The sequence below is a fragment of the Varroa jacobsoni genome, unplaced genomic scaffold, assembly GCF_002532875.2.
Source record: "Varroa jacobsoni isolate VJ856 unplaced genomic scaffold, vjacob_1.0 scaffold_167, whole genome shotgun sequence".
NCBI lineage: Eukaryota > Metazoa > Arthropoda > Arachnida > Mesostigmata > Varroidae > Varroa > Varroa jacobsoni.
Genome location: NW_019213069.1, coordinates 211,713 through 227,820, shown reverse-complemented (window position 1 = coordinate 227,820; position 16,108 = coordinate 211,713). Strand labels below are relative to the sequence as shown.

General features: G+C 36.4%; 1 long non-coding RNA gene across 1 annotated transcript; it reads right to left on the bottom strand.

Moving 5' to 3' along the window:
• Nucleotides 1–2,042: 2,042 nt before the first annotated feature.
• Nucleotides 2,043–3,464, bottom strand: LOC111270919 (uncharacterized). Its single transcript, XR_002686543.2, has 2 exons — nt 2,931–3,464; nt 2,043–2,772 (listed from the first exon to the last, which is right to left on the bottom strand). It is a non-coding gene; the product is annotated as an uncharacterized LOC111270919 (long non-coding RNA).
• Between the last annotated feature and the right edge of the window lie 12,644 nt (nt 3,465–16,108).

Genomic DNA, 16,108 nt, shown 5'->3' with positions numbered 1-16,108 from the left:
GTGATGAAATATCAAAGTCATAGTAATTGTGACTACCATAAAAGTAGCAATTGTGACTAGTGATGACTGTAAAGTGATATTGATTTGCAAAAAAAAGTACAAAGAAAATATACATATGTGGCAGTTCGAGAAGTACGACTTGGGTTCGTGGTCAATCTTGATTTATTCTAGATAATTTTTCGAACCATTCAAATTATCTGAACACATGGTGCCGGTCAAAATATCAACTTTTTTGACGTAACCATTTTATCTTATTTCACCTGTTTTATTCTGTATATATATTGCGTGATAACTTCTTCTGACCAGATCGAACACATCACTGCTGCAAACTGTAAACCTTAATTTCCAGAATTAACGGGTGATAAATAACCGTGATGCGATCCTCAGAAAATAGTTTTCCCTTTCCTCACAAATTTCGATGCTATAACAGAGGTAGTATTTTCTGAATTCCTTTTATGTACAAACATTTCAAATTAAGCACGACCATACCCTGTTCCCTTACCTCCCAAATATCAGAGAATACAAATTAGCTCCCAGCCTAAAATTTGTCTATTTCAGTACTCACTTTTCGAGAGAGGTTCTTACTGTGCCATTATTCTAGGCTCTGGGAGACATGGAACTACCACCTTGAAGAGCAAGCTGTTATAGGTGTACCTCAGGCAAACAGGATATTTATAGGAAAGAGAATCCTACATCATATAGTGGACGATAATGAGGTTTTAAATTGTTGCGAAGAGATTGTCATCCAACAATGCAAACTAAAGTTTACTAGATTAATAGAAGAAAAGATATCGTATATGAATCATGAGGACTTTTTTTGATGATGACACACTTTCTCATACAACGTTGAAGGTGCGAAGAGCACTCTCCCAGTTGGGTTAAAAAGTATCCTTTATGAGTCGTATTTACCGTACGTTTTTTTCTCTAGATTATCACCTGTATAGGTTGATGCCCTATTTGGTTGACTCTTGGAGGTTAAGGAAGTTTCTGCCTAATTAAGCTGACTTGAAGAGCCGATAGTTTTATAGCCGGAACATACAAGTAACAACGTATTGTTGAGTATAATGGCAGTTATCTGATGCTCGAGCTCCAAACATACTGTAAATAACTTTTCAGAACTATATATATATATATATTTTTTTTTTTTATATAAAGAGAGAGAGAGAAAATATAGTCGATCCGGTCAGTAAAAATAAATAAAAACAAAGTCATAATTTTTTCTCGATGGCTATACAACGGCGGCATCAGATTTGGTCTAGTTCTTCATAACGTAGTTATAAATTGTGGACAGCGAATTTTGATCCATTTGGCGTTATTTGTGGCCATGTCGATGGCGACTACGGTCGCTGATGGCCACCGCAGCCAACAATTGACTGACCTAATCCAGTCGCGACTTGACGCTTGTTTTTCTCGAAAAGCCTTCGATCCGACGACCCTCATGCGGTGTGCGTGACGCAGCGGTCATCTGTTTATCGTCGTTCGCCTGGCTATCGGTCACTTGGCTAGCTGATATAGGGAATCCACCCGAAGCGTATTAACAGGGACAACGACGAGATAATACAGCTGAGCCTCGCCGAAACAAAGTAAAATAAATTGTCAAAGACGTCACTACAACGAACGGCAAGCGTCGTAGCTGTAAACACTTATTAGTAGAGTCATCATGCTTGAAACGATACGATAAGCTTGCGGGCGGCAGACATCGCTATAGTCACATACGTCAGCTGCAGTAAAAATATTGATCGGTCCCACATGTACAACGTTCTATACATATACTAGTATAATTAATGTTGATTAATTTTAAAAATAATTGTGATGACCATGAATAGTCACCGGTTCGATTTTCGTTTGTGGTTTGTATTCGTCTGCCAATTGAACTTTTTTATTCAATTTAAAAAACCACTTTATTAACTGAAGCTACTGCAGCAACTTCGGAAAGCGGTTGCATTCGTACCTAAAACACCCAGCATTCCGATGTAAAAAATACCCAACATGCGATAGCTAATGACAGAAGGGAGACCTGGCAAGAAAAAAGGCCAAATGAATAAAGAAATAAAATGTAAGGCAGTTTATCCAATTACGTTATTTAAATTAAATAAGCGTTTATATAACAAAAAGAAGGGAGGGGATGTTTGCCATAGAGGTTTTCTCACGCAGATAATAAGTGAGATGATGAGACCTCTTTGACGGAACCAGGGAAATAGTTTGAAATAGGATAGAAACCAGGGAAGCTAGCAATTTGGGCTCTTTACGCAGCGATCTGTACTGGAAATCATGGGCGAAAGGAGTGAGCGCTGTTCAAAGAAAGACAGTAAGGGTTGATGAATGGGGGGGGGGGAGGAGGTCCGATGGATGCAACAATAAGCTGAAACACAGATTTCTATTAAAGCGGAGGATGTATTGGTGGAAGGCAAAAAGCTAAAAAGTACCTTCAATTCAAGTACATTATAAATACACAATAGTTTGGGGAAAATTGGAAGTTTGCCGAAAACGCTTTGGACACGTTCAGGAGAAAAGTTAGCCATGAAACAAAGAATATTTATTAAAATATACAGTATACGTTTTCGTATTTGATTTGTCTACTGCGATCGTTTGCCATTGACACAGGTGATCGGAACACAGATTTCGGCAGCGCTCATTGCGTCTAAGGCCTTGCCCTTTAATCTTCTCGCAACGGCTATAGTTATGGCAACGTAACGGTCAGTTGCCTTGTGGAGCAAAGACGGAATGCAACATTTGTAACAATGATCTTAGATACGTCGATCGATTGGCGGGCTGAAAAGATTCGTTCAGAAAAGTTAAGTCTGAGACCTCACGTAACCGACGTCTTAGATCGTTGATGCGTTCTTATTGGTTCGTTGTTCGTTAGTGAGGTCACTTTCAACAACACCCATTTCCAGCTCGAGTAGAATGTTCAACATCGAAGATCTTACCAGTGAAGCCTGAAGTGTACAACATGGTTATTTTCCTGACGAGCGTTATTTTGTATCTCTTTCGACCATATTATCGGGCGAAACACTTATATATACCATCGCTGGTCGAGATAAAATTCCAGCCGAAAGCTGTATTTCGGGCCCTGGGTCACCCATGTTACAACTATTCGTGTCGCTTTCATTTTCGTGTCGTTACTCGACGGCTAAGGTTGTACAAGCTGCACAAAGGCACTTTTGCGACGGGGCAAAAGCTTTCGAGGCAACACAGAACGGTCGATGTCAGGGTAAGACCATCACATGGCTTTGACTTTGCATTATCATTCTGTTCGGTACTACACGCCTGCGAATGCCGGTTGTTATTGGTGAAAGAGAGGCAGGTATGCGAATGAAGGGAAAAGTTCATCACGACAAATGTCGGTACACATCACGACGTCGATATGGTACGCGAGGCAACGAAAGTCATCTGGGAATACTGCCAGCTGCCCCTGAGCAATTAGCCTTTTGTATACCATAGTTGAAGTGTTAAGCACTGGGGCCGAGAAAAAGAGAAAAGAAACGACGCATGAAACTAACGAAACCACTGCGGCTCCACTATTTTGTTGTTGTTGCAGGGTGTTTTTATGTTTTACGTAGTTTAGCAGTATAATTTCCTCACTTTATAAAAGGAAGCTATTAGTCAATCGTAGTCTTTTTACATTACGAATATACGCGTGGGCATAAAACGATTTCTGACCTAATTCTATATCCAAAAGCCCTCGGCAAAAGCGAAAACGATTTTGTTGCAGGGTTGAAACTATCAAAAACTACGTCATTAGGTTTTTTTTTTGTTCAAACACTGTTTTTCAGTGTTATTTGTATGTAAGATATTTTTATTTGTAGCTGTATTTACTACGAAATTTGCTCGGTATAATTAACTGGACTAATGTTGACTTGTATTTTTTTTATTATTTGTCTTAACCTACAGTATTTACCGTGACGACGCAAAAAGATCGAATTTGAAATCTACCTTGGCCCATATTTAGGGAATTCAGTTACCTATAACCAGCGCACCCTTATTATTATATTATACGAGCTACCAGCGCATTCTTTTTGGCACGTTTGTAATACTCGCCTGAACGCTGAAGTTATCAGCTTGTGCGATATACTTTTTTACGCATCAATAACAGATCTGTACTTCTATTATCTTCTGCTGCAGTTCATAATAGTTGGCATGTATACACGAGGTAAAGTAAGGCGTCTAAAGTGCTTGAGTTCCTGACAGTAAACTCCATGATGATCCGTTTCCAATAAGGTTTACCACAGTAAATATAATTGCTTTGTCTTTAATTCAAATTAGTTACCATCCTTTTATGACCGCTGAGTCTTCTAGCGAAGCTAAGGATAGAGACGCTGACCTCTTCAGATGCGCATACCGTGAGGTACTGACAACATTGGACTGGCGGAAAAGCAGTGGCTGATTTTGTTTAGTGCTTTTACAATGTTTTTTGTCGATCTTCGTTGCGCTAGAAATTTTTTTTGGATTACAAGATTCTAGACTAAGTTCAGATTTCAAAGACGGATATGCCATGGATCACAAAACAAGATTTTTTACATTTTCTATCCTCCTCTTATTGAGATTTAAAAATTGTTCAAAAAACCTGCGATAAATCTAGCGTGTATCACGGAAATTTTTGTCGGCGTAGAGTACTACCCAAAAGTACGCTTCTTCTTGTCTTTAGAAATACAATTTTTGAATAGTAACTTGCTACATTTAAAAACGGCGCTTTCGACCTAAGGAACGCGCGCATTCCACCCGTCTTCTTGACAGGGGGGTTACCTTGAAAGTTTGTGAAGTAGAATAACTGATAGATGAACTTATATCTCTTACCAACAGATTCCCTACAATATGCAGAACAAATTCCGTAGGTGGCGCTTATGTTGTCTAGCCGTCAACAGTAGGTCGGTTTCGTAATTCCACGTCCTTCCATCTATCTTTGCGGTCTGGATTCAAAGATATACTTTGTCATTAAAACCAATTTATGACAATAACTGCGAGCTCACCCATAGTACCCAACACTTGACCATTAGCAAAAGACGGAAAAAGCAAGCAATAAACAAAAGTGCCATCATTTCTTTAATAACACAGTAATATAAGCGTCACTTGTAAAAACATTGTTTTCAAATACAGATAAAAATATTTTAAAATCGAACCCACAATCTTAACAACTATGTCATTGCCTACGATCGCGTGGCACAAAAGCGCGTCCCGGCAAAAAAATATTCTCAACTCGATTCCTTTTCCTCTTAAATTTTTCAAAACATTATTTTTACGTATCTTGATTAGGGCTGAAGTAAATGAGTAGGGCCTGTATGGTGGCGCATTTTAGTAAAAAATACTTGTAAAGGAACTACCAACTGTCCAGCATTTGAATAGACTGTTTCTCGCCGCACTCATATATTATATAAGGACGTACTAAAGTACACAACAAAGACATCTATATTAAGTAAGCATAATTTCTCGGTGGATAGACAGTGTTTTCATGAAGCATAATGATTAGGAGAATAGATACGATATGCCCTTCTATAAAGTAACCATTACCCTAGTAAACGTAAATATACCCATAATTATATACAATGTTAACTGTGGCTTTAATAGCTCCATGGGGTACATAGGAGGCGTGTCTAAAAAGCTGTTTCATCACAGGTGTCTATTTGACCATGGGTCCTATATTTAGCCCGCTTCTTTGAACTCGCCATGTGGAAAACGTCAACCTACAAGAGATAGTAAAGCAAACGAAAGCAATTATTTTCAAATAAAAATGTAACGAGCTGATATCAGCGTGTAAGTATAATTATAATAAAACAATGAACGTGCACAGTGAAAGCTATTCTTCATTTAAGAATATTAGCATATTTGTAAAAAATAACGCCCATAAGTACTTGAGTCGGTCCTACCTTAATGTTGAGTACTTTTGAATAGAAAAGGACGCTTTAAAATTAAGGATTGTAATTAAGGTTTGCACAAGACGGTAACGGAATTTTACACTGTGTTACTGCCTGGTGCTACCTATAAGGCTTTTAGAGAAATTTCGTTCTTTTGGCGTGATATTAAGCTTCATCGTTCTTGACATTATTAGACGTAAAAAATTAAGTAATTTCAGTAGAACCATTTTCTTCTTTGTTAAAAGGACGTGCTAATGTTTTATACTACTCTATAGCACCCACACTTCAATGATCTCTTTCCAATTACCCTAATTGGATCTAAGGGTCTCTAGTTACATTCTATCCATACTATTATGAACTTCTGAGACAAAAAGTTTCAAGTCGCTTACGTAGACTGTAATAGATAGGCATCAAAAATGACCAAATCACTTTATCATGTAACGACGGTTCACGTCTCGACTACGCCTGACATTTAAATAGCATAGTAAATTTTATTAACTATAAGAATTTGACGGAGTATCTCAGTTCAGCTAATTCGATGAGTGTAACATCGAGTAGATAGTCTCCAAGGACAAAAACAATACTCCAGGATAAAGGTAACAAGCAAGACAGTTTGGGGACCATTTTTAACTAGTGCCTATTATAAATGCATCCACGTTCATAATCCACAGTTACTTGAGTGGGGTAAAAAGTTGGATATCATTTTCTTTTGTTTTTTTTTGAATTTCTTGTATTGTATGTTAACTTTTTCACAATGGTGAAGCATTTCTTCAGACGACTGGTACTTCCCAGCTCGAAACAAAACGTGTGCGATTATGTTATGCTATGCTACAGCACTATATAACAACTTCATTTAAAAGGCGCAACTTCTAATGGTACAGATTCAAGATAAATGAGGGCAAAAGAGGCGAGCGATTAGAAGAGAATAGATTGGCAGCCCTCAGGAAAATTGAATGGGTCGTAAATTTTTTCATTATTAAGCAATTTTTTACAACATTTTGTAGAAGTCTATGGCTTATCGATAGACGCTGTAGCAAGACCTTCATGGTCCATAAAATATCCTCGTTTCAAATTTTTCTCTAATCTATTTCGTTTGCTCTGTTTCAACTCGCATTAAACTGCTTTCCAGCCAACTAACTCACTAAAACCAGTTTACAGTGTCACGCAGTGGTCGTTATCGTTACTATTAATCCAAAATTAAGCACGACAAAATAGTAAAGGCAGCCACCACCGTGTACTAGTCTCAAGCTGAAAGTGTTGCCTGGGATGCCATTAGTAGTAACACTCGTTAATCATTCAGAGTGCAGCATCGGCCTTCACAATGGCCAAATATCACTTGGCAGCAGTTACTTTTGCATAGGCTTATTGTACCTGTTCATTTTTCCCCTGCAGGGCTATCTTTCATGGTATCGTAATAGACTGCCATCAGTGGTGTACATTTCTAGCGAACAGTTTATTTAAAATAGGTGTTTGTTTTTGCAGTGATAGAGTATATCATGCTAATTCGGGACATCGATTATAGTCTATTGTGTTTACGCAGTCACATAATTCCCAGGGGAACTGTCCTATAAGCCACTACTTCGAACTAAAGGGAGGAGCAGTACATCGTTGATTTAAAAAGTACGAATTGGATATTGTCAACTCCTGCGTTAGATAGCAACTGCTCGTAAGTACTTAGGACATTCATCTTGCCGAATAAATACTTATGAAGTTCCGGAATTGTAAGATATACCCTCATCAGATCGTATAGTCATTCTCAGATTCCTATAAGATCGACTGTTTAGGCACTAGATAGGGTACTTTATAATTGGTTACTATGCGGCGGCAAAATATGAAATATGAAAAAAATGATATATGAAACATTTTTGTCGAGCTTCTACGAACGAATTCTCTGCGCTTGTAGGTTTTTGCTGATCTCGCTACAGAAAAAAGCTGGCTTGAGGGGCTATAGGAATGGATGAAGGTCGATAGTCAAAGAGACAACTAGAATTACAGATAGGGAAAACATATCTCGGGTCAGTATACATGCAGACGTTTACGATGAAGCAACCTTTAGTTCAGCCTAAAGGAAGTACAATACCCGCTCTTTCCTAATTGAATACGTTACTTTCACCTAACCTGATGCTACAAACCTAGTTTTATACAGCATAAAACAAAAAATTAAACGGTCAACTAATTTCTCTCATAGATTGCACATGCTTAGTCGCTTATTATTACATTTAAATAAATATCTTATTAACCAGCTTACGACTATCGAACGGTCGAAATAGTTTTTATTTTAATCTCTAATTTAATATTGAATTAAAATTATCGTCAATAGTTTAAACTTTTTTTTATCTCGACTAATATTATTTGTAATACGCTTACTTAACGATACCTAGATACAGTAGAGAAAACTGCATGAAAAATAAGCAGTTTCATCGATCTCCGAGCGAAAATCTCGATCCGAAACCGAACGATAAAGAGGAAATCAGCAGTTGCTAGCTATACTTTACGACAATTGCTTTATACAACAATTAAGTTTATCTGATGAGTTTATAATACTACACGGATTGTAGTTTCAAACTCATATTCATGGTTTATATTACAGTACATAAAGAATACCAATCTGACAGCCTCAGTATTTAGCTTCTAATATATATGTGTTTTATTGATTTTTTATGTGCAATTTTATGTGATACATGATCACGCAAAACTGTTAGTGCCTCTCAGTCTTTATGAAATCAAAAAAGACAGGTCTCATTATTTATTAGAGATTTACAATCAGATTTACCGCGTATCGTTCTTGATTTTTTTGGAGTAAAGCTTCTCCACTTACTGATAATGGAAGCTGCGCTCAGTAACTCCATCAGAGGAAAACAGTTTTTTAGTTTCATTATCAAACAGTCAGGACACACTAGATGGATCAATCAATTTATCAAAATTGTAAATGCTATATATTTGTCAAATTCTACTATTTTCGATACAGACATTCAAAGCGATGGAACGATGTTAAACTAAAAACGATATTTTGTGGTGTCTTACAGCATAACAAATGGACATTAGTTATGAAAATTAAACGCATTGTCTTACCAAAATGAGTCAATCTTTCTTTTTGATACTTTTATAAAAAAAAAAAATCAAACCTGTTGTATTAGCAACAAAAAAGCCTTGTCTTCTCTAGAATTTCTACAAAAATAACATTAATTTTTTTTTTACCAGGCTTAATACACAAAATTACCTACTTGGCGCTCGGCGAGAAGGAACGTTCGTGTACTAACAACTGTTTTGTGCTACTGCGTAAACGTAGATTCGATATATAATGCTCAAATAAGATATATGCCTCGATTCTGCTCGTTAAGTACGAGCAGAACTTTTAAACTAGCTGGCCGCGTCGGATTTCTTTTGCAGTCGAAGTATTGGCCGTTTTTTGGAAAGCGATCTAGCTGAACTGCTACAATATACACATGTATATTATCGGTACCCCTTAAGACACCCTTAAGGCTTACTCGTTGTAAGAAGATACGTCTTCAATGAAAATCATCCATTGTTTTTTTCACACATATAGACAGGCCGAAAAATGTTAGCATTGACGGACTTATCTACATCAAAATTGACCGCTAATTTAGCTTTCGACACAATTTTTGTGAAAAGAAGGTAAGTTCTAAAGCCTAGTTGTTGCTGTAATTAGAGCTGAAATTTTGTTGTGTAGAATGGCCGCCTAAGTGATTGATGACCTTTACTTATAGATGGATACGTTAAACTAGAATAAGTAGTTTATTTTAAGGTGGAACTCCATTGCACTATTATTATAATATCCGTATAATTAGTAGGACCTCGAAATAATGGCAGTAGGATTTAGTTTTCATAATACATTTATCTGCTAGCTGCGCTAGACCCACGTCATGAATGAAAATGTAAACCTATAAGTAGATTTCTAGAAATACTTGAGAAATTTTATTATAGTGTTTACTAAGTAAATCGCGAAAAATTCATGCTTTGCTTGTAAATGTGTCGATACAATTATGCTTACCTGAGCCTATAATAAGGCTCGCTCAATGGAAGCATTGCGTTTTCATTTCGTACGGCTGACGTCTTTTATAGTAAATGTAGCGATATTAGTATTGAAAATGTCTAGTTCTTAAGGTTTGATTTGACAGTACGTTTGAGAAATGCAAATAAGGCATAAAGAAATAATGGATACATGAAAGTTGACGGATGAAACCATAGCCGTAAAATGATTTATTACATAACTTTATGTGTCAATTTGGATACCAGTTAGCAATCTTAAAAGATATAGGAGTCTAATAGTGAACTGGCTTGTTTTCTTATTGCATTCAACCTTTCAGCTAAAAAGTAGAGATACAAACAATTATCGAATACAATCCAAAAAAAAATAGTCTTCAATAGCTATAACCAAGCCTCAGCCTTATAGCAAAACGTATCATGCCGCGGTCTGCAGAGAACCGTAAAATACTTATAAGCTTCAGCTCTCTTTTCCACTTTAAAGGTAGCCCTTCCTTTTGTCTTTTTAATTAGGAAATTACCCATACCCCTAAAATCTTACAACAGATTATATCAAAAAATGCATCGTACATTTGCCGACCATCGATACATTGAGACTTTTTTTACTCGAGCTCACCGTGTTCGAAACGAACCGAAGAAAACTCTCTTGGGTCACTGTACAGTAGACCTGTCTGCGCCACGCAGACGTATTCCCTTTATAAATAGACTTTAAGTTAGCGGAACGATCAAAGATCTACCTGATAGTTACGTCCAAAGCAAATTGAAAGTAAGTTTAATGTGAAGCGGATCTCACATCAGTAGCTGAATCTGTACACCACAAAGAAGTCACCATTATTGAATATATCCTACATATATAGAGTATTGTTGATTTAAATTGTACAAAAACAAGCATAGCTAAAAAATATTTTCTTTAACAATTTGATATATTTCATGTGGTTAAGACATATCGATTAGGCCACTTTTAGTAATGGCTGAAGGAGTGATTTTAAAATCTCCTTTGTGTTCTCGCAGTTCGATTACCTACCGTATTGTGACCAATCGTAGGTTCAGATTCTAAAGGAAACGTTCTCTGCTAGATAGAGCTAATTCAATTGCATAGAAAAAAATAGTAAGTTTAACTAAATGATATGTCTATGAGCATCTAGTAAGACCTTTTCAATTTCTGGTAGTACGCGCTTGAACCTATATACTCATTACCAGGCACCATTGATGGGTTAAAGATGTTGCCTATTTTAGAAACAGTGTGGCTCTTGTATGATCTAGAGTATAATGTTCCATAGAAAAGCATTGTCTGTGTTCGTTTAACACTTCGTACTGGCAAAAATTCATTCGCAATTCAAACGAAGTGATTTTACGTATTAAATCTATTCATTGTGACTATAACATGGTATAAAGTCAACATTTGTATAAAATCTAACTTGATAAAATATGTATATCTTTTTTTTGAGTGATATATATTATCCACTGGTTTGAAGATGTTCGATGCCGTTTTTGAACGTACCCCCGCCTTGGAACAAAGTAAAGCGTTCCGATGTTTCAACATCGAACCGCTTTAAGTATAGCTTTTTTACATAGTTTTATTGGACATTGCACTTTGCCCCGAGCCTTTGTTGCTAAGGTTTTCGTCTGTATGTGCACTAATAAAATAGGAAAAAAATAAAAGGTTATATAAAATAATAGATATTAAAGGAAAATATATATATTTGCCAGATGTTCAATAGATACTACAGGTCTCGACGTACTGAGTATGGTCGGTAACACAAAACATACCGCTAGCGATATAAATATATTATTGTATTTTCGATTAAACGCAGTCAATTATCGCTGGAAGACAGATACCTTTCGCTGCTTCACTGCAACTTTCCCCGCATGGATGCGTAAAATCAACGATGCTTAAACTCGTTTTGGGTGTCCACATCCCTGTGGTGTTTGTCTGTCGTGTAAGACTGAGCCCTTTATAGAAAACGGAGATGAATGCTATCACAAGCCAATTGACAATTTCCGGCATGTGTGTGAACTAGCAAGTCGGTGCAATGTTTGCCATACTAACGAGGGCCATACGTTCTCCATTTTTTTTAATGGCTCGATCGGCTATCACGTTCGTTACTAGTTTGACTGGTGTGAATGATGCCACAATCAGCTACCTTATTATGTAAAATAGTTGATGAAAACTATGACGAAGATTAAGGTTTTTTTTTAATATCTATATGTAGAATTGAAATTAGCAAGGAAAAAAAAACTTTAGCTCAAGATAAGTTAACCGCGATAAGGTCAAGATCAAATTCAATGCTGATACCTACATTTAAGCACATCTTCGAACGGAAAAATATTTTTGCAGCGTGTTCGCAACCCCGCCAATGACGGCAGTTTATAAAGAAATACACTGTACTGTAACATCACCGGGGCGCTAGTTTAACTTTTGTTTTCTATGATCGTTAACATACAAAGTTCTAACTTAGCAGACCAATCAATGGTGTTCCCAAGGCAGAACTGCAACAGTATAACCACTTACTGGACTTGGCAGCATATGACCCTCGACGCGAGGCCATGAAACGTTGGTTCATGTCTTGCCATAATGCGCAATCTATGTAAGTTAGGTGGTTCGGATGTTGCAAAAGATTGTTGCGATAAAAAGTAATTAGCTTTCTGATAAAATGCTAATGCTGCTTAGGATGTAATGCGCAAAAGATTTTAGCCTTCAGTGACTCCCGTAGCTGGGTAACGTAACGATACAGATGCGACGTGCTTTGAGTGCCAAATGCCCATCTCTGAATGCTTTGTCATGGTAACGATATCTAACAAGCATACTGCTACGCTAGTTCAAATCTCAGCGCTGGTAAAAATAACCAAGGAGTACTCATCAGGAAAATAAAGAATAAAGGAAAAATGTAGATTTAAGGAAAATAAGGTATTATTATATCTGCTTGTGACATTACAACCTGACCAACTAAACTCATGTGAGGTTTGTTGGAAAAACCCCACATTAGTTTAGTTAGTCAGGTTTTTAACGAGGACAGATTCTCGGAACCACCTAAATATATCTACAAATAGGAAATTCCGATGACTTATTTATATAGAATAAATAACTAAAAGTTTCTGGCCAAAAAAACCAACGGTTCGAGTAACAGTGAACACCCAGGCTGGCAAATGGTAGCTTGCAAGATATCCTACCTTACCATGCTTCAGAATGCAGATATCTGCTTACACGTAAATTATCCGCTATGAGCTGTCCTTAATGGTACAATTTGCACCATAGGGAATTAAACAATCTCGAGTTGATTTCGTATATAAGTATAGAACCTTCAACAACAAAAAATGACAGATCCTTACGGCAGTTACTAAAAAAAAAAACTTGGATTTCAAATTGTATAAATAACCTGCTCTCAAATAACGGGCGCAAAAGGACAAAATGCATGGTTTTCTGGAAGCTAGTCCAAACAATCACTGTAATGAGGAGCTTATTTTTTTTTACCTGAAAAAAGCGAAACACTTAATAGTGACGAATTGTCGACGCATAGCATAGAACTTTTTGGTGTCTAGATGATGTTCACTTACTTTAACCTTAATAACTTTCACAAAGAAGATCTTGGTAGTATATCTTCTCTTCTACCATGTGTAGAGAAGTCACTCACGAACTGCAGCTTCAACTTCTGACGCAGTTAGTTCATACAATTCAAGTTCCAGTACAGCTTGAACTGATCGGAATGAACTTTTTACCTAGAATTAACGTCATCTGGCTAATCCGTACCTTAACGTCAGCATCTGATCAATAAATCAACATGCTTTACAGTATCCATTCATTAGGTTTGAGCTACGAAAATGCTGATTGCAATGGTGTGGGGGTATTGAGAAGCCTTCCATCCACTGTCATGCAAGGTTCTTTCCCGTTGGTGCACATTTTTATTCATTCATTAAAAATTTGTATTTTTTAAAAAACTAAGCGATATATGCGTGACAGTTCAAATTTGTAGGAGTTAGTGCTGTAACATATTAACGTATCCTTAAGGACACTGAGCATGTTGGACCTTCTGTTAACTACATTCTCAGTCAGTTCTATCAACAACATAGAAACAGTGTTGTTAAAACGTTCACTTTAACTTGTAAAACTTCAAAGGGCCCAGCTCGAATATCGTCGTCTTTTAATAATTGTCTCTGTTGTCTCAACTGTTCCTAGTCATCCAGGATCTTGGATCCAGGAAATCGTGAAACAAGTCGTTAAGAAAGTTTTGATTTGAAAGAATTGATAGGTATGTAATGGCGATTTTCGCAAACCGGGAAGAAAATCGTTAATGCTCGAACTACGTTTCAGTAAGATGCTTGTCGAGCTGGAAAGAGAATCCTTATGAAACAGGATTAAACGTTATTCGGTTAGAATGTTTCGACTTGCGTACATCATTTATGCCCTAAGTGCATGTAATAATATAAATTTAAAAAGTGACAGCTTCTAATGGCAACTTATCTGTTGACCAAGTGGGGCCTCAAAAATAATAATAAGAGTAGTAATATTTATTCTTATTATTATTCCCTTATTATTATTATATTTATTCTTATTAATTGGATAGAGCATTGCATTGTATACACTTGCCATCAGAACTTGACAATGCTCGACTTTATGCAGAATTTTATTCATGAAAATGAAGCCTAAGATATAGAAAAAAAAAGGAGTTTGTCTAAAAACTCGACGAGCGAAAGCGTGTTGGCAGCTGTCTGCTTTTTTGACAGCGACATAGATGTACTACATAAACGTATATAAGCAAACAATTAATGCAATCTCTTTATATATTAATCAATCAACCCTTTATGACATATACCTAGGTTTTTAAAATATATTTCAAAAGAACTAAAAAATAATTTTTTAGACGTATAATTATAATAATATGAACGATAGAGCGTTTGGGAAGTTTTAAGTTTAAATTAGAGAGAGAATGGGACCAACAAATATGATGCGATATTTTTATTTTCATAAATCCTCCCGCTCGATGTTGCCCATTACAACTTGGTTGTTTCAAATCTTTTCTGACTTATTTAGGCAATTAGCCTTGAGGCATATTTTTCGGGCAATAATAAGTAAGATAATGAACCTTTATCACAAAAAACTTGAAACCAAAACTCATGTATTCATTCTACTAATAATAGGTTTGAAACAACATGTGCATCACGGGCAAGAGGCTAGACATCCAACAGAGACTCTGTTGGAAATCTGTCTGAAATCGGGTCTTAAAGAACCAAAGGAGCGTCAAATGTCTAAGCTGTGACTTTATATATAAATCACTCGTAGCTTGAGATGATGGTAATTAACAAGACATTGCGACTCTTTTTTATAGGACAAGGGCAAGTCTTTCTTTTTAATCAGACTCAAAAATAAACCTGTTAAATAAATAGCTATCAGAATCCCATCAATAACACTGAAAAGCACGAAAACCATTTTTCACCAGCATCAGACACGTACAAAACTTGTGTCAAAGTCTGACAAAGTCTATGAAACTTTAACAAAATAGTTTTAGATATTCTTTCACCAGGTCCCTTGAATAATACGAATACCATTTAAGTTTTATAGAATTTAGCATCATTGTTGGTTTTGATCAATGGTATAACCATAAGTAATCTGCAATCTTCCTATATGAGGTATACTGCGTGAGAGCATTGCGGCATTAATTCATTCCGGTTAAAGCGTGGATCAAGCTTTACTTTGTGTTGAACTTCTAGTTTTATTGTACCTGAATGCAACGAAGACTTTAAACAGTGAAAGTTCCAAAAAAAGAAGTCGATATAATCATCTACCTGTATACAAGTCAAATCGATATTCAAGAATCCGAACACAGTCAGCCCGAGTGCTTCAGTTCAGATAACAAGATGTATGCAGCATAGTGCTGTAAAATGGAGTAAAGCATAGAAAGATCACAGATTAACATTTTCTGTTTTGTCTAGCATACATGTTTAGATGATTGCAGAACGCAAATTTCCATTGTTACTTTATGCCCCTAAAAAATAATTATATAATATATAATAACAAAGTAATAAATAGTGCCAAAGCTCAAAGCAAAAAGTTTCCTAACGAACCTCGATTGATATAGTAAACAAGGCATCTACCGAAGAAGCGGCATATTTGTATGTATTAATGTCTTCTGTACACATTCTTTTTTCACAGGGTAAGATTCCATCTATAGCCTATTTGCCTTTCGGTGAAGGTCAGAGTATGTACATCGGTAACTAGTTTGCGTTGATATAAATGAAGCACGTGTTGGCATTGA